This window comes from Ambystoma mexicanum, chromosome 8 (genome assembly GCF_040938575.1).
Source record: "Ambystoma mexicanum isolate Mex_15411 chromosome 8, UKY_AmexF1_1, whole genome shotgun sequence".
Classification (NCBI taxonomy): Eukaryota; Metazoa; Chordata; class Amphibia; order Caudata; family Ambystomatidae; genus Ambystoma; species Ambystoma mexicanum.
Window position 1 is genome coordinate 1177440944 of NC_090929.1, and position 26460 is coordinate 1177467403.

General features: G+C 40.8%; 1 protein-coding gene across 4 annotated transcripts in view; it reads left to right on the forward strand.

The window, feature by feature from the left end:
• The window catches only part of PCDH15 (protocadherin related 15), a 3978145-nt gene that overhangs the window by 1984962 nt on the left and 1966723 nt on the right, over positions 1–26460 (forward strand). The gene's annotated exons all lie outside the window — the stretch shown is intronic.

Sequence of the window (26460 nt, forward strand, 5' to 3'; positions counted from 1 at the left end):
GGTCGAGGATTTTGTAAGTATTGTTTGGTTTTGTGTGTAATCATTCCTAATTCTTCAGCTCTTGTAAGTATGGATTCCAAGTTAGTTTTGATACTGTTAATCTGATCATGATCTATTTTGGCATAGATGGATTGATCGTTGAGTTGTCGTGTACATTCTTTTTTGTAATCCTCTGTGTTCTGGATTACTAATGTGCCTCGTTTGTCCGGCGGTCTTATAGTAATCTTCTCATCTGTGTATAATTCCTTAATGATGGCCATTTCACCTCTACTCAAGTTTTTATATTTAGGTGTACCAAAGTGTATTTTCTTAAGGTCTGCGAGCACCATCTTCTCAAAAATATGCACTGCAGGAACAGCGATAGGGGCGACAAAAGTGCTTTTAGGTTTAAATTCCACCTATTCTTCTAAGTTTGAGACTTCGCGAAGTTCATTTTTATTTCGGCGAAGAATACTTCCAGTTTTAACTTGCCTGTAAGTTTGTGTAGCTCTACCTTGGTGTTAAACAAATTGGTACTGTAGGTTGGTACAAATTTCAAACCTTTCTGTAATACCCTATTTTCTTGATTACTGAGGATCCTGTTGGAGATGTTGACTACTAGGTTGTCCATGCTTGGTGTTTTGTCGTTACTCCTGGACCTTTTCCTCGTCCCCCTCCTCTTTCTCTTCCTCCTCTGTTGCTGTCTAAAAAAGTTAGACTATTTCTTTTTGCTCTAGATCCACCTTCTTCTGTTCTATCACTGCTCCCTGACACCTGTGGTGGATTTTGGGGATTTTCGTCTCTACTGGAGTCAGTATCTAAACTGTATGAGATGTTTGATTTTGATATTTCTCTGCCCAAGTGTAGACCTCGTCCCTTAAGTAGTCAAATGTATCCTGATGAATGACACAGTCCGAAATGCATTGGCCACTCAATGATGTTTGCCTATAAAAAAGCAACAATATACCAATGTTTGAAGATTAACAAATAAATCATATAATCTATGAATCAAATATCTTACAAAACTGGATTACTAAATTGTTGTAATGTTTGAAAAATCCCAACGGGGTATAAGGATGTGCGGCCCACACCGCAGGCAACATTGCCTAGGTCTCTTTCATGTCGTTTACTTTCTCTGTGCTCTGACACGGTAGCACAGGTTTGTGGGCTGCACCCCAGAAGTAACACTATTGCATCAAGAACTAACTAGCAGTGCCCGCTCAATTCTCAGCTCTTTCTCAGGTTTTCCCCAGTATCTGAGGAGCTCATATACTGCTCAGCATTGTCAGATATTTTATCTCCAGTCCTCTACAATCTCATGCACTGTCTTATGTGTTTCTCTGATTGCAAGCGTTGAGATCAGCTCATTGCAAAATGTATCCTTTATATTCAGGACACTGACTAAGGACGTCACCAGGCTTCATATTATCCAAGGCATTCTAATTCTATCCTGTCTTTACAGTTACAATTGTACCAAATACTGCCCTTTTCATCTTATGAGATAAACATGCCATACAAAAAAATCTGCCCATGTGTAGTCTTCGTTATTTAGAAATCATGTCATAGATTGTCTGCAGACCAGAACAAAAACACACAGAAATATACACAACAATATACACAACATGTGATCATTGAAACATTGAAAGCAATCTGAAGCTAAAGGCACATATTCTCGCTTAGCTGCACTTGCTGGTTTGACAATTGGTTAGAAATAATGCAATGCATTTATGCCCATAACAATATCAGAAATACTTCCTCGCTTCTTTCACCCCAAGCGGAAGACTGTCCTCCACGAGCAGCCAGGCAGGCCTCAAATTTTCTAGCTTTGCAGAACCCACATTTTTTTAATACTTATATATATATATATATATCTCTCTACCTTGAGTTGTCACGGCTTTGGGTGCACAGTAACTCTCTTCTTTTTGCAATCAGCTCGTTTTGCACAGGAAGACACATTTGTACTTCAAAGAAAGAAGAAGAAAGGGGCTTTCATGATGCCTAATTTGACTTTTTGCTAATCAGTACAAGTTTATATAAGGTGTGTAAAAACGTGCTTTGTCAATTTATGCTTACCCACTGTTCGATGTAATTTTATCAGCATGGCAGAGTGCAGAGCATCTCATTCCCCACTTAAGTCAGGACCCAGCTCAGAAACGCCCAGCCCCTCCTCAACAATGCAGTCTTTCAGTACATCCGCAGTCACCTCAACCTTGGATCTCAGCATATTTTTCTTTTCTCTCCGATGTATTTTCCCCACTCTCTCTCAGCAGCAAAAAGTCCCTCCTGTCTCTTTCCCCACCCTTTTAAACTCTCTCTGCCTATCCATTTCTCCTATATCCTTCTACAAAAAGTATAGGACCTTTCACCCCCTGACAGTGATGTCCTCCCATCAATCATACTCCTCCTCTGGCATGGCCAAGCCTTCTGGAAACTTCCAGAAGTCCCTATTCTTTTTCACAGTCACCCTTGTACAGACAAAGGGCTGGGAATCATCAATATGTAAAATGTTCATTCTGACTTCCTGAGCTAACAGCTCAAACAATGGCTGCTTTGGGTAGAATGGTTCTTCAAATGCCTCACACTAATGTCCCGATTGCAAAAGCAATTTTAATTCCTGCATTTTATTTTTAAACAGCACTGCAGAGTGTGTGCCTGCGGCCTACATTTGCACACCCCAGTTTGTACCTTAAATCAGCACCCTTTCTAATTACTAATTATATTAGTGGGTTAGAGGTTAATCATTAGTATGTTAGGGGTTAGTGTTAATGTGTCAGTTCCTGTACTAAATATACACTATGCCTGTGTTATGCCATGGAATGCTATGTAACCAATTCAAGCTATTCTTCTTTGGTTTGTATGAATTCTCCTCATTGTCTCACATCATTGCAAAGTTATATGCCCATTCTGAAGTACACACCAGTGCTAATTACGCACTGACATCTACTTTCTACAGGAGTCTGAGTTGTTGATGACATTCCTGGTCTAGTTAAAATGTTCACCACTTGTATCTCTTCCAGCATTTGACAGTTCATGTTTAAGCCATGGCATTTGCACACAATAGAGGTTAACTAGGAACAACTTCTGAGCATCCCCTGTGCTTTGGATTGCTTTCGAAACTCTAGGTGTGATCCTTTATGCTTTAAAGCACTCTTGTCAAGAACACCAAGCCGTGTGAGACTGCTGGGTTGTGCAAAGCATAAACAAATTATGCTTTCAACCACTTCCTCAATAGAAACCTCAGACTAGTTGATCTGAGTTGATTGTATTGTCGAAGGACAATGCTTGCACCACCCAGTGATTTGACTGAATTAAGGTTTAGAATGTTTTCTAAGTTTGTGATGGTAATTGGAAAGTCCATCCACCATGGCAAACCTTCTGATGCACTCTACTCTGTGCCGAGCCCATGATGCATGTCCCACCAAAACAAACAATAAAGAGATGCATACATGTTTTCGGAGGTTACGTTACTATAGACTTTGATGGCACTGAGTACAAAGATAAAATAAAACAACGAAAGTGGAGGAATTCTTCATTAAGTACAGATATGATTCAACTATTGTTCACAATTGTTATCATTACTAATGATTGCTTCTATAATTATGATTGTAATTGTTATTATCATCAACCATATTCAAAATATTATTCCATTTATCATAAAAATAACTCATTCTTCCTGATGAGAACAACTGGACTGCCTGATGGATGGTCACTTCATCCAATCACCACAGTCCATATTGGAGTAACATAGGCGTGGGTGTGAACAAGATGTCTCCCAGTGCCTTGATTCACAGTTTGTGAGAAAACTGTTAAAGTATGAAAAGACCCGCATTTTGAAAAAAAGTGTGGCAAATGGTGCATTTTATAGGGAACTGGGTTAGTAACGTTGGTTACAGCTGCTAGCTGCACAGTTCACTGACAAGTCAAAATGGCCCATGTCAGTCACAAGTGACCAGTTAGACAGGGCTCTCAGGCATTGACATATAGTTAAATCCTAGCCTGAGTGCAATAGGATCTTGTCACTAACCATCATCATTCCTCTTTGTTATAAGAACAGCTCTTCTCTTATGAGCATCAGAGATGTCTCCCTGCATCAACATTTTGTGCAATGCAGATCAGATCAATGGTGCATAAAATACATCTGCAGTACGTGCTTTTCATTGATATTTTGATATTTGAACAGACAGTTTTGAAAAATCACTCCAAAAGGTGTTTCAAGGGTTTATTTCTCAATTTCTAAAGATAATGTTTTTCCTCTGGTCAAGCTTTAGGTTGTGTACACTAATGGGGATTTCCTCTCTCAGCCTCCTTTAGACTCCATTCACCCTAACACAGGTAATCCTTAACACCCAGTTTTCCGATTAGCCATTGGTAACACGTACAATTCAATGCTAGATGTCAGGGATCGACTCAAGGCAAACATCCTTGTCTATCTGGCTCCCTCTGGCTTATTACTAATACAACTTTATGCCACACTAAACCTATGGGACATATACCTGGTCACTCTAATTGAGAAAGAATCTCTTTAAAATGTTACAATCAATTCAGAAGATATAGCCTCTTTTCAATCAAACTTTCAAAAAACATAAAAAACACATACTCTGTAAATGTCTTTTAGTAGGTAATTGTATTCATCATTCCTACATTATTCTTGCTCATCTGAATTTCACGATTTCATCAAATACAAAGATATTTAATCAAACAAGAGCAGAACATTCTTAACCACAAGCAATATTTGTTAGAAAAAAACTTTTTTTTGTTCAAAAAAAGTTCAGCAAAATTTAACGAATTTGTAATTTCTAAGATAAGTTTCAATTTAACAAAAGGAGTTCTGTTTCCCCACACAATCACAATCACATGATGTTTGTCCACTACGTGTTTCGGGGTTATCTTCACCCCTTCTTCAGGTATTCTTCAGGTTGATGTGTTTTTTTTTAACAATTTCTCTGTACCCTAAAAGTAAGTTTAACAAAAATCAGAGATTTGTACTAATATTGCCTCTATGGTCCAGCGAGCGCCAGTATCCCACAAATGAATTTTAAGCTAATTTCACTGACCTTGGAAATATCCAGGGTCTCTATAGTCAATTCTGACTGCTGTGTCACTTCCTGATTAATCTTCCAAAGGTCTGGCCAGATATAGAGAGAACAATAATAATGAACTTCTTACCCACCACAATCTACTATTCACTACATATGTGTCAAAATGAATCAAAAAAGAATCAAAAAAAGCCAAAATCCCATTTCCCAAACTTACTTGCCCTCAACTCGACTGGTATCACAAACGCAACGCGGTGACGGCGAAAAGGCTGCAACCACAGTCTCCCATTCTGCGGTGCGTTTTAAATAGGATATCAATGAGTCACGTGATCGTGATTCCGATCACGTGACCCAACGTACCTTTCTTACGGGACCTTCAACAATACCAACGCTTGTAAATACAAATATGTATCGAACGCAACGCGGGAACGGCGCATTGGCTGCAATCACAGCCTCTCGTCCCGTGATGCGTGAAGTTAAATATATTAAATGAGTTGCGTGATCAACCCGATCACGTGATCGCGAGTGAATATGATGCCTGTCCCTTGGTGTCGCCCAACGTGATAACAAAGTCATCACGTGACGGCCTGTCCGTGACGGGTCACACAATTCAAAAACTTAGACTATTCATAATTAGCTCCCTTCGGATTGTCCAAGTAAAAAACAATCCTGGAGTATACCAGAGCTGGAAGACAGTTGTGGATTCTTGTTTGTCAGAAAATCAAAAAATAAACCACTTATATACATATTGCGTGTATGAGAAAGAAACCCCCCAGTGGATATAAAATCCAGTGCAGGTAAGCCCTATACCAGTGTCTATTCAATAACTACTAAATTCCATTCTCTAAAGAGCCAACTATATATGATAAATATAAACCAAAACCATCCCTGCTCTGCAAAAAAGTGAACTGGGACATGCTCTCTTGGTGTTCATCCTCTCTTCTCCCAACAAAAATTTGGCGATAACTATAGTCGAATATTAACGCCACCTGAGTGTTCCAATCTATTGAATGCCTAAATTCATTCAGGTAACACGGGCGCTCGCCATGCAAGCAGAGACAATTAATGACATTTCCCTTATTTATTTAACATACTCCTATTCCATCATGTTTCTCGTAAAACATATCCTCACAGATGGATCAACACTACAATTTCAGTAATCACAATTCTATGTTTACTTTAAGCCCAAAAATAGGGCAATTCCAAAAGTGAACAAAAAAAGCAGTTATACTCACAATAGTCAACAAAAAATCACATCAGATAAAGCAAGTCTAATCAAACTCATTATTCATACCCTTTGGTTCAAGTGTGCCTAGCCGCTCAATCCACTCCACCTCTTTTTGTCTCAGTAACTTTTGTATGTCACCCTCTCTTTTAGAGCATCTGACTTGCTCCAAAATCACCACTTTCATCTGAGCCACTGAGTGTTTTTATTCTTTAAAGTGTTGTGCCACTGGTGAGTGGACTGAGCATAATCGGATGTTAGATTTGTCCACCTCAATTTGGCTTTTCTTGATGTCAGCCCAACTTAAAATAGTCCACATGGACATTTAATTCCATACACTACATTGCTTGTATCACATGTACTAGTGTGTCTAAGGAGGATCTTTTTTCCTGTATGAGGATGGTTAATGCTTGCTCCCTTAATCACATTATGGCAATGCTGACAATTATTGCAGGGTAAAGTGCCCCTGAACGCATTAGGGCCGTTAACCGGTGTTTGATAATCGGCTTGAACAACAAAGTCTCTTATAGATTTACTCTTTCTGTATGCGAAGGTTGGTTCTTTCTCAAACAAGTGTGTTAACAAAGGATCCATTTTCAACATTTGCCAATTTCTTCTGATAATGTTCTTGATTGTGTGACTCTGTTGAGAGTATGTTGTCACGTATACCATCACTTCCGAATCTTGCTTTGGTGACCGTTTCAATGTATTAGCTCTGGAGACTGCTGAAGCCTTCGTTAAGGCACTTTCTACTGTGGTTGTTGTATGACCACGTTTAGAAAAATGCTCCTTCAGTTTGTTAGATTGAATCTCAAACTCAGCTGGCTCTGAAATCAGTCTGCGATACCTTAAGAACTGACTGTAGGGTATGCTTTGAATTGTAGTATATGGGTGAAAGCTAGATGCCATCTATGTGCCGTTTCTGTCTGTGGGTTTGTTATAGATGGTCGTGTGCAGGTGATTGTTCTTAACATAGAATTCCATATCCAAAAACTGGATCAGGTTTTTGTTAGTCTGAGTCGTGAACTTAATTCTTGGTGCTAGCTGATTCATGTACGCAAAAAAATGAAGGAGACTTTGATGAGAACCTCTCCAGATACCAAAGATATAATCTATAAATCTCATAAAACTTCTTAAGTGAGGCTGATATTGTGGATTGTTCGAAACCATTGTTTGTTCCAAATACGCCATGTAGGTATTCTCATACCCAGGTGCCATAGTGACCCCCATTGATGTTCCTGCAATCTGAATAAAGTATCAAAATGGAAAAAATGATTGTTCAAGACCAATTTCAATAAATTCAGTATGCACATATTATTTGCCTTGCATTCTTGTGATGACAGTAGTAACCGTTCCATTGCCTCCAGGCCTGCATCATGTGTAATATTTGTATACAAACTACAAACATTGATTGTAAAAAGAATGTATGTAGTCTCTTCACATTCAAGATCCTTGTTCTTTAATAGAAAATCTGTAGAATCCATAATGTATGTTGTAGTATTTTGCACAAGTGGCTGAATTGCTTGATCAATGTATTGTGCCAATGGTTCTAGAAGACTGTCCGTTGCTGCTATGATAGGTCTGCCCGCAGGGTTCTGAAGATTTTTTTGTACTTTTGGTAGGATATACAATACCGGCATTATTGGACAATCATTGGTTAAGAATAATCTTGTTTTATCTGTTATCCACTCTTGATCTACTGCTTCATCCAACAATTCATTGATTAATGTTCTCACATGATTTGTAGGGTCAAAAATGACCTCCAGGTATGTATCTTGATCATTAAATTGGCGTTCCACTTCCAATTTGTATTTCACTCGGTCCATTATTACTAATGTGCCACCCTTAACGGCTGGCTTCAGTATAATGTCTTGATTCTGCCACAATTTATCCAACGATAGTCTTTCATTTTTAGAGAAATTACTGATCATGTTTCTGTTCTTAAAGGAAATAGATTTAAAATCTCTTAATGTTTGTTTATAAAAAAACATACAAAACATGATTCTGTGTATGTGGTGTGAACACACTTTTTGGTGAAATTTCCAGATATTTTAAGAGTTCCAATGGTTGCACTCCTTCCGTAGTAGCAAAAAATACTTTCAATTTCATCTTTCGAATTAACCGAAAAAGATCAATTTTCTCTTCAAGAAGATTGCTTGAATAAGTTGGAACAAACGGTAAACCCTTTTGGAGAGTCTTTGATTCAAAGTCACTTAATTGATATGATGATATATTAATGACTAGGTTTTCTTTTGAGGAATATTCACTTGGCATGCTGGATTTTTTCTTTTTGGATCTTCGGGTTTTCTTTTGTCTAAAAAAGGCCCGCTTACACTTGTTCCGGATTGGTTTCGCAGATCCTCTCCTCCCTCTGTCGAGTCTGTTTGTTGCTGTCTTAAACAAGCTTCTTCAGTTTCAGGACCTGAAGCTTCAGATGACGTTTGTGAAACTGATGTTCTCCTTGGTCTTGCAGGAAAAGGTTGCGGATTCCTCTTATTGTAATACTCTTTCCAGGTATACACAATGTCAAGTTTACAGTCTATTGTGTCTCTCTGAAATTTTCTGTTTTTCTTCGTTTCAATTTCAGATTTAAACTGATCCAATTTATTATTGATATCTTCCAGTGTTGAAGAAAGTTGTTCTTTAGTCATTAACGATGACAAACTTGACTTTAGTATATCAATTTCCTCTTTCAATGATGTTAATGATTTTGATAGTTCTTCTATAGTTAAAAGTATGAGATCTAATGAACGTCTATTTAGTATTTGTCTCCACTTTTTAACAAATCCCGGACTTTCTCTACACACTGTGGGTTCCAGATCTACCCGTAAACCCCTAGGTATTCTCTGTGATTTGTAATACTGTGCTAAAGTACTAGCATGCAATTTCTGATTAATTTCTCGCTTAGTCACCCTTTCTAACTGCTTAATTAATTCTTCTGGATTTTTAGTAGTCTGTGTATTTTCTTTTTCTGTTGTAGCAATCAAATTGAGGATATGTTTAGCTTCTTCCTCTAAGAAGCCCAATATTTCTGCTCTATTACTGGTTAGTGATCCATTTTCGAAAATGACATCCTATGTCAGATATCCACGTATCTTCCAATACTCTCTATTAAATGAAGATAATTCACAATGTAATTATATTAGAAAGAGTGTGTGCAACCGTAAGAAAAAAGTAGCAAAAAAATGGGTCAGCCCCCAGAAAAAGATAACGGTGCACTATGTTGTACTTAGATCAATAATCTTTTTTTTTTAACTCTAAACTTATTTATTCATTTCACGGTGCTCCAGGTTAGACTCTCTCTACTCACAGAGAGAGAACATAATACTAATACAACTTTATGCCACACTAAACCTATGGGGAATATACCTGGTCACTCTAATTGAGAAAGAATCTCTCCTCTGGCTTATTTTCACAGGGTTCCATGACTTAAAATGTATCCAGGTTTCTCAGCAGGACCCCACTCTTCCATGTACCCTCCTCTCTCCTCTCCACTCTACTCTCCACATCCCTCTTCTCAACTCCCTCCTACACACTGCCTATCTATACCTCTATGCCCTAATCTTATCACACCAGCTCCGCTGATCTCTTCCACCTACCTCAGCCTCCTGCTTCACTTTACCCTCAGGACTACCCCCACCACCACCCTGCACTCTTTCTACACACACATACATACACACTCTCTATCACCGTCAATCTTTCTAATTGCCCAAATATGGTCCCCCACCTCTCTCTCTCCCATCCATTTCTGACTTTCTCTTTGACCTTGTGAGCATCCACCTCACACTGCACTACATACAACTGGCACATCTCTCTCTCACAACCAATACCTAACCTCAAATGTGTCTCTCTACTCCAATAGCCTCTGCCACATCCTTCTCCACCTGGTACAACCTATTTGATGGTATCTTCATACACCTCTTCTGCTCACCTTCTCAACAGAACACCTTCCAATCACCTTTGAGTTGGTTTGCTTCTATAGCTCAACCTGCCCTCTTCCAACCCAATGCCCTGCTCCCACTGGTTCCCTTGGTCGCTTGCTCCTCTTGGCCAATCTCTGGTTAATCTTTCTACAGGGGCTGGGTTGGGCACGTGCAAAGCTTTAAAAAATCCTTTTTGCCCCCAACGCCTTTTCAATCCACATTTGCAGTGTAGCAGCCAGGTGATCAGGCTGCTCATTATCCTTGTGCCTTTCTTCATGTGTTGGTGAGTTTTTCTTTCAATTTGGCTTGGGGGCGCGGGGTGGAGGTGTGTCTGTATCTCTTCTGCTCCCCTGCAGTTTCCTCCCACTCCCAGTTCATTTTATGTTGCCCCATCACTCACCAGGGGTTGGTAGGTTGGGTGTTGTGTGTCTCATCTTTGCTTGGGAAGAAAATAATCCCATTCTTTGTGCCTCCATTTCTTTGGTTCTGTTCAATGTTTACTATGGAATGGGCATAGTGTATTGACGACCAAACGTGGGAGATTATGATATTCGCTGGTGCCTGGCTTTACTTCCACATAGGTGTGGGTGGAAGTGCTATGGCTGATTATTGCATGGCAGAGTACCCTTACCAAGGGGGCAAGGTTCTATACCGCAAACGGCAGAATAATCTATCATATGTCCCTGGCAAACTTTTTTAGCTGAGCTGCTATTTTGTAACTCATTTCACTGTCAGTGGTCAGCAGGGAAAGCAGTGATTTTGAGGCAGGAAGCGAGAATCTAGGAGGTTCTAAACTAAACATCAACATTTAAAAATCTAAAGATGTTTTAAGCATTCAGATTTCCCATTCAGTGCTGTTTTTTTTAAAGAAACAGTTGAATATCGTAATGTCTTTACCACAAATCGTATGTATATGAATATGTTATGATTGTTTGGCTCAAAGGAAGATTAAAAATAATGTGGGGGTGAGTGTGTACAACGTCAACGTCATTTGTACTATCTTCAGTCTATTATGTGGGGTTTTTGTAATTCAATCATTCCTTATACCTCTGTTTGGTGTTCTCATTTTGCTAATGTTTATGTACATGTATGCTTTGCTTGTAGGTTGCACCGGATGCTGTTCCTGTAGGTATTTGTGCACCCTGTGTCCTAAGTGTTTGTTACTTTTGTTTGCTGTGATTTCTCATTTTGCTTCCCACCATGTCTGCTTGTTTGGACCAATTCTCTCTTAACCAATATTAATGTCACCAATTACCATCCACATAAGTAAGAATTGTGTAAACCTAACCTGCACTGTAGTGGATTCAGCGATACTTAACTCTAGTTTCAAATATGTCAATGGTATAGGTCTGTTGTTTTTCTTCTGTTTTCTACTAGTAGCGAGAGTTGTTTATCATATCCTCCACTGATTTAAGGACGGCTTCACATAAGTTGATGAATTGCCTATCTGTGCTAATTAACATATCATCAAGATGCTCAGGCTGCAAAAAATTACCTTCCTGTCAGGACTACCTATTTTAAGCCCTGGATGCAGAGAGCCCCAGCTCTCTGCCGGTGCTATTGCTGGTGCATATTAGAGGAACCCTTCTGTCTGCTGTTCCATAACACCAAAGAATTCAAGGCCTTCATTTTTCAAGATCATCTCAAATCAGTTAGACTTACAATGTAGTCTGAAAGATCACTATTGATCAAAGCAATGTATGCCACATTAATTTCGTTAAGGCCAAATTTACATGTCCTTCAGGTACATTTTCAGATGCATGTTCTCCCTCTAAAGACAATTGTATGAAATAATTTTTAAATATGTTATTATTTCATTAGGTAAAAATGTAGTACAACTCTTTAGAAATGTGTACAATTTTGCACACACAATTTTTACGTTCTTAATTTGAAAATAGTTAAACTACTTGGTTGTCAGTTTTCAAAGAATGGTAAATGGAGTGGGTCTTACACAGAAAATGCACACATTAAGCTATCCATCCCTTATTCAAAGATCCCCATCAGAACTGCCGATGATATATGGATTAGGGCAAACAACCTGCAGCTGTATGTTGGACTAAATGGGATTTATTAGAGCCTGCCAGACTTTCTCGGTGGTCAGAGTCTCACCTGCACACACAGAAATCCCCATCAGAATGCTTCTAAATCTCAATTTGCAACATTGCGCATGAAGGTGATGTGATGGCTTACCACTTTTGCACTTGTCTGTCCTCAGTGGTCAGTTGAATTTAGAACCTTAAGGTATAGGAACAAAACTGGGTGGACAATTTATTTTGCCTTGCACTGCATCTAGTTCCTGAATTCCCTGAATTCACATATGTATGTAGACGCATCACTCGGGCATATGTAAGCAATGAACAATGATGCAAACCTGTGAGACTCATTCACAAAGGTGTGCACTGAAGCAAATAAGGAGATCTCATTGGCCATCTCTGATTTGCACCTTCTAATTGATACCAGATGTGCAAACCCTAAGAATGAAGCCATTCTGGATATGTCTGGAATATCTTTGAGATACTCACATCTGCACAAGATTCACTAAGATGTGTTCATGGGCATCTAAGATGTTATCTGGGCATCTCCAGTCTTGCTCTGGGTTTAGGCTTTTTGATTAAGGTATGAAAAAGCAGGTGCAAATCTAAGATCCTTATTTGCCCCACTGAACAATTCTATAAATTAGGCCGTTTCTGCCTTAAAACTCCCTTCAAAACCCGCCAAGCACACTGATAATCAGACTTAGGACATACACATATTGGAGAGAGACCAGCACAGTCATCACACATACACCATACATCAGTTTTTTTTTTACACCGCACCTCGCAGATATATGTCAAACGGTGCATTGATTGACTATCACATGAACCAGAGCTATATCTTGAGCATAATGTTGGAATCCATGGCATAGAAAGAACAATGTGCATGACCTCAATCTGATTGACAGCAACTGACTGATCACGAATACCATAATTCTCACTCTAGATAAAATGATGAAAAATTATGATCTGTAAATAGTTTGAAACACATTCATGGAAATTGATGTCAGGGCTGTGGTCACTATCGCTGGAAGCAAAAGTCAATGGATGGTCATTCTGCATGTCTAACCTTCTGCATGCTGACTAATTTGAGTGCTGTGTGATTTTAGTGTGACGTTTCCTTGTCTTTGTTACATGCCCTTGATGGTAAAAAGTGATATAGAGAGACCTGTTCTTGCTTTTCATTTGGGCTTGATTTATTTCTGTAGGAAATTTCATATAATCCTATAATTCCGGGGGCAGTGTTATGGTACCTGGGCTCTTGGTGCATTGCAAGCCTTCGGCTGCAAACCTGTAAGCCTGCGTACGCGCAAAAGTATAACGCAACTCCACAACATTGAAACTGAGAGAATGTGCTGATTCCTCTGCATTTTATCTTGCATTGTCATCAGCTGTGCATTTCCTCTTTAAAGGAGGTCACAGACTCGCTTTGTGCACATGCAGGCACTAACAATGTGTTTGGGGCCAGCAGCTTGTAGTGAGCTGAACTATCCCCGAGTCAAAAGATTTAAATGTTTAGCGAAAAGAAAGACTGGCATTTGCTATTCGATATTCAGCATCTGATTTGCTGAACGTACGTGTAAACAACACAATTGTGTTATTCTTTTTCAGGAGCGTTGAGACGCATGTTTTTACTTGTTCATATCGTTCAGGTATACCAAGCTTTACACCTTTCATAAAAATGATCTAAAAGTGCAGCACAACTGATTATCGCACTGTGTACAAGGTTTCCTTGAGAGTCTAGCACACAACGAAACGTAACACGCCACATTGCCCCACAATGACTTCGGATTGGGCTTATGAAGAAGAGACCATGATTTTCTATAATTAACATTGATATACTAAGTCATGATTTATCTTAGCAGGTCAGAGAAACCAGTGAGTTCATCGTTTTTGGACTGGAGTTTAGCATGCAAGCCCCAAGTTCAGATGAGGGCGGGAGTGAATCGCCCTTTCATCTTCACCTGTCTGATACTCTGATACTTTAACTCCCTTTGGGGTAGTGGCGTAACACAAAATGTGGGGGCCCCACTGTGAGCCATGCTAAAGCCCCCCCCCCACCAAGCTCAGCAACAATGCATGGGCAGAGCCACACCCGGGCATGCCTGGACCTCCATTCATGTGCAAAGTGCATGATGATCATGCTGCTGCGGGGAAACGCTGTGCACTGCACTATGCAAAACAAAAGGCGGATGTATTTGTTTCAATCAAACCTTAAATCTTTCACCTAGCATAGAAAAAGGGGGCTGTTGCTGGATCCTGAGTCCTGACACCCAAATCTACCAGCCGACTCTGTGCTTTATAGTAATATTATGCACAGCAATAAGATCATAAGACAACATGAATCACAATAACACCTGGCCACTTGCGCCCGTGAACCCCCCTTCACATCACTATGGCCAAAATCAAATGATTTAAAATAATCAAACATCCATGTCTTTCAGAAAGTAACTTGTTCTGTTTAATGTATAACAACATCCAAAATAGGTTTCAACCACTTCCTGGTCTTCTCTGGGCGGTGTCCCAAATTATTAGAACACTATATACATTGGATTAGTGAATATTTAGTTTGTAAATATCATGATGGTACAAATAAATGGTGAAAACATTGTTCCCAATTTACAAAGAAATGGGTACAATCCATTTACAATAAATGACAACCAGAAAAGTTAGAAATTAAAACAAATTGAAAAGGGGGAAGAGGAGAACAGAGGGAGAGAAGAGACAAAACACATATTACAATCAGGTTTGATTCTGATAATATTATTTCAAACTTAAGCAATTTACCGGGTACAATGGTGCCACTGATTAGTACCAAATTGTATGTGTGTATGTCACCTACTTCCAAAACACAAAGAGAGTTGGGCAAAGATTTACAACCACAGGAATTATACCCAAAATAACATACACTCTAGACGAAGAGAATTCCTATGATTGGATGTGGTTTTTTGATTGATTAAATTATCAGTGCAGTGATTCACACTTAGCATTCACTGGAGAACCAACGTCCTATCTGAAGCAAACACATATGCTATGAGATCAGGCATGGCAAGCTAGTTCAGTTAAAGGCATGGGGTATACCAATGGGGAATCTCGCAATTCTGATACATCTATATGAGAATACCATGATCCAAATTAGATTGGATAGTCAGGGACATCTTACTCAGCCAATATTTACGGAGAGGGGAGTGAGGTAGGGGTGCATGCTTGCTCCCCGTCTTTGTATTCTCTATATGGCTGATAGAAGTAAGGATCTGAATAAGCAGGTGTTAGGGCGAATTCTCCAGAATGGCTAATTTCCTGTACCTACTGAGTCCCTCAGCAGCTTTGCTGGATTTCTAGGATTAAATGTTTTCACCTGGTGAGAGTGTGAGCCTTTTTCCCTACTCTTACATGTGTTTTACTGTGTATGTTTAATATTTTTTGTGTTCATAGTCTGTGGAGCCTCACCTACTCCATAGGTGGCATCTTTTTACTGTGTGTTACACAGCACTTTTAGTACAGTGACACAGGGTTGTCTTTTTCAGACTTCCCACTTTAAACTCCATTTTCAGGTACTGACTACTGTCTCCCAGAACATGTACAGTAAAGAGGTTTAACTCAAAAAGTGGAGCTTGTCTTGGTCCACATCCCAAGAAAGGTGGAGGACCTTATCCAAGAGCGGACACAAACTGAAAGATATTGGATCAGGACTATTGAGGGAATCTGATCATCAAAATTGCATTGCAGCTTTTCATGGTTGGATAAATAAAGCAGGGCCCTGCCTAAGTACCTGATAAAATTCCCATATAGTTGAGGTATATGGGCTCTCTTAGGATTTCAGTTAAATGTTCTCCACATAGGAGAAATCTTGGCATGCAGATCCAGTATAAGACCACTTAAGCTATGGTACCCTCTCTGTTTGAAGGAAACGAGCTCCACATTGTTTCATGTTTTAATTAAATGTCATGGTACGAGAAACATAATTAATTCTGTTTTTGATCGCTTTGTGAATGCTCAGGGGTGGCTGCAGACAGCAGATTCCTGCCACAGACTATCCTCAGGCCATGAGGCATCTCTCTCTTTGGAACTTATCAAAGCTTTGAAATTGTTATCAGTATACATTTTTTTCCTGAGGATTGGTTGGAACTGGTGTTTAGTTAAACGTTTATTCTGTTGATAGTTGTCTTCTTTTACTGTTTATGTTGCGTTGTTAAAACTCTTCATTCACAATTGTTACATAAATAAGTATGTTTTATGGGATTTGAAAAGTCAATGTAACATATTAATAATAATAAAAAAATAAGCACTTTGGCAGCGTGCCACCTTGCTTGGGGGTGGGTGGGACTCCCTGAGTTGAGAATAACCACCTAATATAACATGAAAATATTCAGGGCTTTGTTACTACTGTCTCTGTTTTAGTACCTAGAACCCTCTGGCCTGGCCATCTCTCATTCTCTTCTATTTCAGAACATTCCAAAAAGGTTTAAGGGATCAAAGCAGCTTGAGAAGCTAGTATTAGCCCCTGGAACTAAAACAACCAGCAGAAATTACAACCTCCATAAGAAAGAAAGGCAAACTAAATCAAGACTATATCTCCCATAATGCCATAATGCACCCGGGGGCAACAGCCAAGACCTGGCCCTTACCAGTCTTACAAACGTTCAGAAAGAAACCCCACAACAACCCTGGACTCAACAAATGTTTCAACAAGGACCCCAAGCACAATGGCAGAGGGAGAGACTGTTGGCATCAATTGAGGAGAAGATGAAGAGCCAACCATCCAGAAGGGGGCTACAGACCAGCCATGTGGGAGAGAGTTAGAGAAGACTACCGACTTTTGGCCTCCCGGGTTTGAGGGATAGAACCAGACAGGCAGGGTCCCCTGGTGATAGTTAGCAAATCTTACAGTAGGTGTTTCAGAAAAATAGGGGGCCTGGGCTAGGGAGGTGGGAACCCAATACAAGTAAGGTACCTTGGTCATCCCAAATGTTAAACTCTGAATTATCATCTTCTCCTCTACATATTGGTTGTTTGGAGACATCATCTGTTTAATCACTTAATCAGCATTGGCTAAAAAGCCTGGGAGATGTGCTGGATTGGGGCCCTGAACTCAATTTTCCAGACTCCCCAATAGTCTACAGGCTGAGTTGATAGATTTATAAGGTGCACAGCATGAATAGCAGAATTAATTGTGGCACAGTGGCCAAAGGTGTAGGTGACATACACTCTAGACAAAGAGAATTCCAATGGTTGGATGTTTGTTTTTAACTGATTAAATTATCAGTGTGGTCATTCACACTAACTATTCAATGGAGAACCAACATCCTATGTGTAACAAATATAAGGAAGCTATTATTACAAAAATATAAACATATTTTATTATAAATACACATATTACTAAAAGACAATTATTAAATTCACTTTTTCTTGATTTACAGTGAAATTATTCAAAATAAGTCACATTAGATATGACTACACAAGGTTACCAGCACAGGGCCAGCAATTAATGTGAAAACATTTTCATAAAACAATTATGTGTCTTCTAATTCACAACTACTCACTCCACTTTGTTGTAACCCACATTACATTCATACGCACCTACTACACACCCCCTAAATGTTTAATTCCAAACATTATACTAAAAATAATTACATGGAAATTCTTCAGGAGAGACCCTGTGTGTACACCAAATTGTCCTATATTCAACAGTTAGTTTCAAATCCAATTTCCTTCTTCAGAGTTCTTATCCACTCATTATAACACTTGGATCCTAGTTCTTATGGTTCCCAGAGATAGTTCTTCGATGCAAATGACCCACTGGGCACTAGAACTGTATGGCGCGCTGGCTGTCCACAAACAAGGACCCAGTATGTAACTTCCAAAGTCTTAATTTCAATCTTTTACTTGTGAAGCCTTCATTTCAAGGTATTCAATTTCCAGAACTCAACTGTTCCAGTGCTTGTAATCTACGTTTACACAGCACTCTGGTTCACTACATTCAAGCACCTGGTACCGGACTGCTTTCTTGCCGTGGAGAACTTCATTCCGAGCCCTCAACGCCTGCTGTCCTTTACTCATATGCCGCTTAACAGATATCAGCCTTCCTATTAATACTCGTAGGAAGGCTGATATTCATAAAGCCGCTCGATGCCTGTTGACCATTACTCATATGCGGCTTTATGGATATCAGCTTTCCTACGAGTATTAGTAAATCAATACACCAAAACAGTGAAGCAGATTGAAACATTTAAAGGAGCACGGGGGGCATCATGGACAATACTTGTGATCTTCCATTAGTTGGGTCTTTTGACACTCAAATGAATGATGGTGATGTAATCTGTAAAGCCCTTGGCTGAATGAAGCACCAGATAAACCCCATGTCATTGTTCATTGTTTCTAGTCAGTAAATAGTTGGTGATGAGCCACTAACCAGTGGCATGCAGCATAGTGAGCCACAGCATAGACGCTACTTGGCAGAGTAAGTGGTTCCCTAGATGGTATCTCCAAACAGGCAGGATGCAGAGGAGAAGATGTTGGAATGTTAGTAAAGATCCACATCTGATTGAGGATGGAAAGGTTTGGTAGGGCTATGCAGAAGGAGTATATTAGGCATTTTTCAGGTGTAACAGGGTGCTCAATAACCTCACAAAAACAGTTATTTAGTTTCAAGTTTTTATTACAAAAATGCCTCTTCTAGGTACTTCGGAGTTCTTCATCTGAGATGATCCAGGCACCTTCCTTGGGTTCCCACCTCCCTATTACAGCCCCCCTATTTTTCCCAACACTTATGGTAGGATATGATAACTATCAGCAGGGCACCCCTCCTGTCTAGTTCTATCCCTCAAATCCGGGAGGATTCTCTAACTCTCTCCCACATGGCTGTTCTGTAGCCCCTTTCCAGATGGTTGGCTCTTCAACATCTCCTCAATTGATGCCAACAGTAACTCCCTCTGCATTTGTACTTTGGGTCCTTGTGACATTTGTTGAGCACAGGGTTGGTGCGGTGCTCCTTTCTGATTTCATAATACATTGGAAGTCTTTAAAAGAGCAGAAATGTTGTTAGATTGGTAAAAACAAGGTCTTGACTGTTGCCCCCAGGTGCTTCATGGCATTATGGGAGATGTCATCTTTATTTAGTTTGCCTTTCTTTCTTATGGAGGTTGCAATTTCTGCTAGTTGTTTTAGTTCCCGGGGCTAATACTAGCTTCTCAAGCTGCTTTGATGCCTTAAACATTTTGGAATGTTCTGAAATGGAAGAGAATAAGCCCTGGGCAGGAGATGTTTATAGGTACTTAAACAGGGACAGGGACAGTGGTAACAAAAGCCCTGAATATTTTTTGTGTTCTATTAGGTGGTCACTCTCCACTCAGAGAGTTTCTCCCCTCGCCCCCCAAGCAAGGTGGCAGACACCCAAAGCACTTATTGTTTTATTCTTTCGTATTATTATGTTATAGTTTCATATCACATACAACACAACTCTTCATTCACAATTGTTACATAAATAAGTACATCAACGCAACATATACAGTAAAATAAGAAAACTTTTAACAGAATAAAAATTGAACTAAACTCCAGTTCCAACCAATCCATCAGGGAAATTCTTTATACAGTTCAATTAATTTCAAAACTTTGATAAGTTCCAAAGAGAGAGATGTCTAGTCCCCTGAGGATAGTCTATGTTAGAAATTCGCTGTCTACGGCCACCCCTGAGCGTTCACAAAGTGATCAAAAGCAGATCTCATTATTTTTCTCGTACCATGACATTTAATTAAAACATGAAACAACAAGGAGCTAGTTTCATTCAAATAGAGAGGGCACCAATCCTTAATAGGTCATGTACTGCATCTGCATGCCAAGATTTCTCCCTTGTGGAGAACATTTAACCGAAACCTTAAGAGAGCCCATTTACCTTAACTATGTGGGAATTCGATCAAGTACTTAGGCAGGACCAGCTTGATTCATCCAACCAAGAAAAGCTGCAATGCAATGGTGATGATCACATTCCCTCAGTAGTCCTGATCCAATATGTTTCATTTACAAGACCTTTAGTTTGTCAGCTCTTGGATCAGATCCTCCACTTTTCTTGGGATGGTAACCAAGACAAGCTTCGCTTTTGGCGTTAAACCTCTCAAGAAAAGGTTGGTGTGTCTCTCGTCTTCTGTTAGAATGTCCAAGTAAAGAAACTTGGCCCTTTGGCATTTTTATCATCCTTTACAGCTGCAACAGTCTTAACTCCATACTAGCCTTAAGAGATTGGAGAACTAGCTTATACCAGAGGGCTACTATGGGAAGAGAAGACAGGAGTCCCAGAATTTTTTTTTAGAGCCTACTATCTATATGATCCCAATCTACATCCCAAGCCTGGGATTCCACGTCTGTACCATATACCATGTTTGGAATTCCCTTAAATTTGTAAAACAGCAGTGGAATTATCGAGAATCTACAGAGACTACTCTTTATATTTTTCATCTGGGTGGCCAACTGATCGATCTTCGTTATCAGATTATCCTCTACCCATTTCTTATTAGGGAAGGCTGTTAATCTAAATCCCAAGTAGGTATTGCTCCACTGCATGAATGTCCTGGGACTCCAATGACCATCTCATACCCACCTCCTTCTTTTTCCTTGTCCTGAACCTTAATACGCTGGTTTTAGCGGGATTACTCCCTCTTGAAAATAGGGTTTAGCACAGCAGACTTAAAGCTCTATAGACACTGTTTATTTTCCAGGACATTTTCAAAAAAGGGAAAATAGAATCACTGACCAAGCATCCACCTCGGACTTCAATATAGCAGTAGTGAGTCAATGTAGCCCTCAACCCTGATGCTTTTTTAATTAGCTTAGCCACTATGTCTAAGGGCACCCATTTCGCCCAAGGTGCCTTCAACCCTGGATCTGGCACTTCATTGGTATTTCTACCAAAAAGTGATCTGTAGTGTTTCATCCACAGATCTTCTGACACAAAGTTGCTTTGGCAGGACACGTGTAACGCCCTATTTCCATTCACTAGGGACCAGAAATTGAAAGCGTTTTTAGAGATTAGTGTTTCCAGCATCAGCTTGCACTCTCTTTAAAATTTCAGGGATCTTTTTGCCTTATTTCAATTTTGATATAAAGCTAGCATAGGCTTCCTTTCCTTCTGGGGAAAAAAAAAACACGATTTTGCTACTGTATTTCCACTCCCTGTTCCTTGCCTTCAGGTCAGAGGAATCATATCTAATTGATGCCTGGAAGGTGGAGGGTGCTGGGAGAATGGAGAATTGTGCCAAAGTAAGCAATCACTGTGGGTTTTGTATGTTCCCTATTGGATACATTTTCAAGAAATCGGATGTAAATTGTGACTGCCAAATTCAAAATGTTAGCTGTGTCATATCGTAACTGAAAGTCCTTTAAATGTGTGTTAGCCAATTGGTGCAAGACATTTTAATTTGTGATGTTGTGTTGTGCCACAGCATTGGCGGTTGATCTTTTGGGTACTAGTAAATTTTGTCAAACCTGAAATAAATATATTATATTCTTACTATAAACCTGCATGGTTCCTAGCTCATTGGTGGCATAGAGGGTATTTGTTCGGGTGGTGCGAGACAGTGGCGGCCTCACTAAAGTTGAATCTGTACAAGTGCTCTTGGTACGCACCACCTTGCTTGGGGGGAAATGGAACTCCCTGAGTTGAGAGTGGCCACCTAACATAACACGACATAGCTTGGGGCTTGCGGCTGGGGTTTGGTTGAGAGTCTTCACGTGTGACAGTGCAGTAGCAACAGACTATTCATTCGGGTGCAATTGCATTGCAATGGATGGAAAGTTGTGTTGCATTGAGAAAGGTGCCATTCATATCTGTACCCTGCGTTCCAGGGCGGTGTATAGATAAAACAGTGGTGATTTTGAGTTGGCATTGTGAGTGGAAACTAAGCAGCAACAGGGTTGAGATTTTATGCCCTTGCATAGAGAGTATATAAGGTGCATAACACATTTCCCAATGAGCACTGGAGAAATCAATATGGCAGGAAGCACCTACTATCCAAATTGTTTAGTGAAGGTGAATTGGCAGAACCAGAACATGACATGTAACAAGCAAGAATGATGCAGGACGTTACCTCTGCAAATGTTGACATGTGGCAGGATAATGGGGTGTTGCATCAGGCCCTGACAAACTTTTACATGACACAAACCAGCAAATATGAAAAAATGAAAATGGCTCAGCTCACGGCATACATGTATTTCCATATGCTGATCATGGAAGAAAGACGCCACAATAGTGTGGCCTCTGTGCAAAACCAGGCTGACCTTTTGAATCAAGTCCTGAAATAGCTGAAACAATTAGAAGCAAAAACGCAACAGAGCCAAAACATAGAAAATATTCTTGAACAGTTAAAATATGAGTTGAAAGCACAGCAGCAAGAAAATGGAGAGCAAGAAGCCCAATTGTCTGCACTGCAAGGGTGTATAAAGAATGTGTTGAAAATCTTAGCACAAGCAACACAAATTAAATGAGCAGGTTGTTCATAATAGAGAATACTTAGAGGACATTTTCACATTTCAAGCACAGGTTAAACAACTAAAAGCTGAAAAACAGCCAGTTAATTATTAAGGGGGTTGATTCTCAGGGTAAATTCGATCAGATACCCCCAGATCTGAACACCTTGAAACAGCAGAGAGAGCAGTAGAGGAAATAATGTAACACATTAAGTCAAGAGAATAGTTCCATGTTTCAGGAAGTGCATCAGTTGAGGACGGATGTGGAGAAAAGGGAATCCTGTTCTCAGGAACTGACTGACAGTAGGTTACAAAATGCACAATTAATGGAACGTGTAAGGCAAGCCAGGTTTGACTTAGATCAGGCAACACAGGCCAAAATTATGCAAGGCAAGGAGATTAGTCTACTGAAAAAGAAACGCTCTGAATATGCACAGACAATGCAAGCCTCACAGAAGGAAAATGAGCCCCATTGTGAAGAGAACAAGAGACTAAGAGACTGATTAATGGCACAAAGTAAAGTGCTAGAAGCCACCCAAACACTGGTGTCAGAATAAAAAACTCAGGACTCTGAATACCATCAAGAGATAGGGACTGAGAAAAGCAAATGTGAGAGGTTGGAAAGTGAAATAGCCAAAGATAAACAGGCTTTGAGGCACCCTGACCATTCAGGGTATGGAAAAGCTCACTCTGATTACAGAGTGATGACCTTCTAACCAGGGACCTCAAGCCAACTCACCACCTCATATCTACAGAGTGCAGCTAACTTCATACCTGCAAGTTATCAAGATCAAAGAAAACATGATGGAAACTGGACTCAACCAGGCCTAGTCCAACTGATTCAGAAGGCCAGTCCTTATCTAACATCGATGAGGGTTACCAAGTGGAACTTAAAAATACCCTGGCATGTACTTCTGACCGGGAGGGATTGAAAAGGTCAGGGATTTGGACTGGCACACAATGAAATTGCAAAGGCACAACCTGTTCCGCTTTTCAGAAAGAGAGGAACCAGAGTTTAGGCCTCAGAAGAGTATCTTAAAAACCTCCACACATTGAGGGAGGTGGGGGAAATTCTCCACCATCCCTGGAAGGAGGGATGAGTACTCTTCCGAGTGAAAAGGGGAGTATAAGTGAAATTACCCTGAGACCCTACAGAACCACAGACGATAAGAGTTCAGACCCCAGAATTCTGGGAGGTATTCCCAGTCTCATAGAGGTATCGAGTGCCTAGAGGACAGGGAATAGACCACCAATAGAAGCAGCTCTGAGTCAGAGGGTGAATGGACTCAGGTACAGCAGAAAGGAAAGTATATCAAACAGAAGAGAGGTCTTGTGAAAGACCCAATTCGGGAGATAAAGACCATAAAGCGCTTTATGACTCCCTACCATAAGAACCCCACATATTCAGTATGGGAGCATCTAGAGCTTTATGACCAAACAATGACATCATTTGGTATTAGGAATGATAGAAGTTCCATGGAGTTTGTCAAATGGACATTCTCCCCTGAATACTCCAGCTTCTTTGCAGGGCTGGAGGACCAAGATCCCCAAAAATGCTCCACCTAGGAGGTGTCCATTCTCAAACACTTTTCCATTCATAGAAATTCTCTGAAGGCCCACAAGGTGGCATACAACCTGCAGTGTGCGGAAGACCAAGCTCCTAGAGAGTTTGTGCAGGACCTAAAACGATCATTTGAACAGACTAATAGGCGGGTAAACACCAATAGGGCAGTGTGTCATGGCCACAGGCCCCAGAACACAAAAACCACACCAACTAGTGATGGGGGCAATGGGTCATTTGACTCACTTATGTCTCTTTGGGACCCATAAACACAGGGGCCCTGGCTGGACCCCGGCCAGCACCTTTGGCGCCAGGCTCATATAGAGATGTGAGCAGGAATTTTATTTCAGTGCAGGAGTGCTTTTACTTTATTTCAGTGCAAGAGTGCTTTTATTTTACAAGAACTTTCCAGGAGCTGAAAGCCTTTATTCCAGAGAACATCCTCATGTGCTGACTCATCGGGTGTGGCAGGGTGTGGCAGGCAGGCTGAACCTGGTGGGCGTGGCTTCAGAAGCTCAGCTATATAATCTGCTCCATTCTTAAGGCCGGCACTTTGCGTGCAACATGATGCTCACCACCGCTTGGACCAGTTTACTTACCTTTGAAACCAGGTGTTCTCCTGCATACTCACCTCCAGGAAACTGGTGCTTTATCGCTTCATCTGCAGACTCATCTCATGACATGCAGTGTTCTTGATCCCGATGCCGCAGCACCACGCTCCGCATCCACGCACTTGGACCCTATGAAGTTGAAGAAAGACAAGGTTTGAATATCCATTCTAGGGCCGTGCCGCATTTGAACCCTGCGCGTCCCCTAGTTAACAACCAGCTACTGTACTGCTGCAGCTTCGTTCCTCGTTCCCTCCGGCTGCCACCTCGAGCTGCGCAGCTTCTGCTGGGCTGGCAACATCACCGGCAAGGGAAGAAAGCAAAAGAGCAAACACCAAAAGTGGAACGGATAGCAATACAAGATGACAAACTTTACTATACAACAAAAACAGACGAGGAAAGGCAAAGGCAAACAGAAACACTTACCTGAAGTATAGTGGCTTAGTCACAGCAGGACTGGACTTCCACGTGCAAGGGACCAGTGAAGGAACTTGGTCCAGATCATACAAGCGCCCCTGCCAGAAGCAGCAGAACGGAGTGCTCGCCAAAACTAATCAACAGGTGAGTTTTCAGGGACAGCGCATACCACAGGTACCACGGTTTGTGAGAAGGGGTCTGGAAGGGGATCAGGGGCACAAGCCGGCATACTCACACCCCCTATGCTCCATGCAGGAGCAGTCCAGAGCAGCATCACCTATTACCACCAGTCACCACATAAGCCCAGATGGCAAAGTCGGACCCGAGCTACCTCACCCCCGGGAGGGCAGCAACTGTGCCCAACGCCTCCGCACAGACCAGGTGAGCGTAACAGGGTGTTCATCAACACCTATTTTCATGCACTCCCTAAATACATATTGACCCAACTAGCAAGGGACTTCCATGAGTGTAGGACCCTGGATTGGGTGTTAGACCAGGCCACCTGGATTTATGAGGTCAAAAGCCCTCAGAAAACAAAATCAACCCTAAAAACCCCACACCATCAAAAGAGACCTGCCGCTGCAAAGGTAGCAGAGGTGAAAAATATTCCCCCATTGTACTTGGAGATGGGGGGACCTAAAAACACTAATCTTACCAATAAGCAGAATGAGAGGCAGAGGAGGCCCTCGGATCCAACCCAATCCTTTTGTAGCCAGGCAGGATACCAGACCAACACTCCCTCTGACCCTGCCAGTTACATCAGTCCAAGATAAAAGGCTATCAGGCCCATCCTGAGGTACATCTACAGTCCCCACAGGGCAGAAAGTGGAGGCCTGACCACATAGGTACCGACCTGGCCTACTATCCTCCAAAATTCCCTCAGGAGCAAAGAAATACTCCGCTCCCCAACCTAAGTTTCTTTCCCAAGTACCCTTCAGACCCCAATTTCCAGAATAATTTCCCTTTGTCTCTCCACTTTTAGGACAATAGATTCCCAAATCTGGGAGAATGTAGACCTAGAATTGAAGGTTATCAGGGAAACTCCCAATAACCAAGCTACTCTGGGAGAAGGGATATCTACCCTTTCCGGGAGCAGCAAAGGTATGAATCCAGACCTCCCTGCCAACCAGAAAAAATGTCTCAACTGGAGCGACAAGTACAACAATTAACCCATGACCTGGGATGCATGTTGAAGGCTCAGCAGAACCCTCAACTAGAAA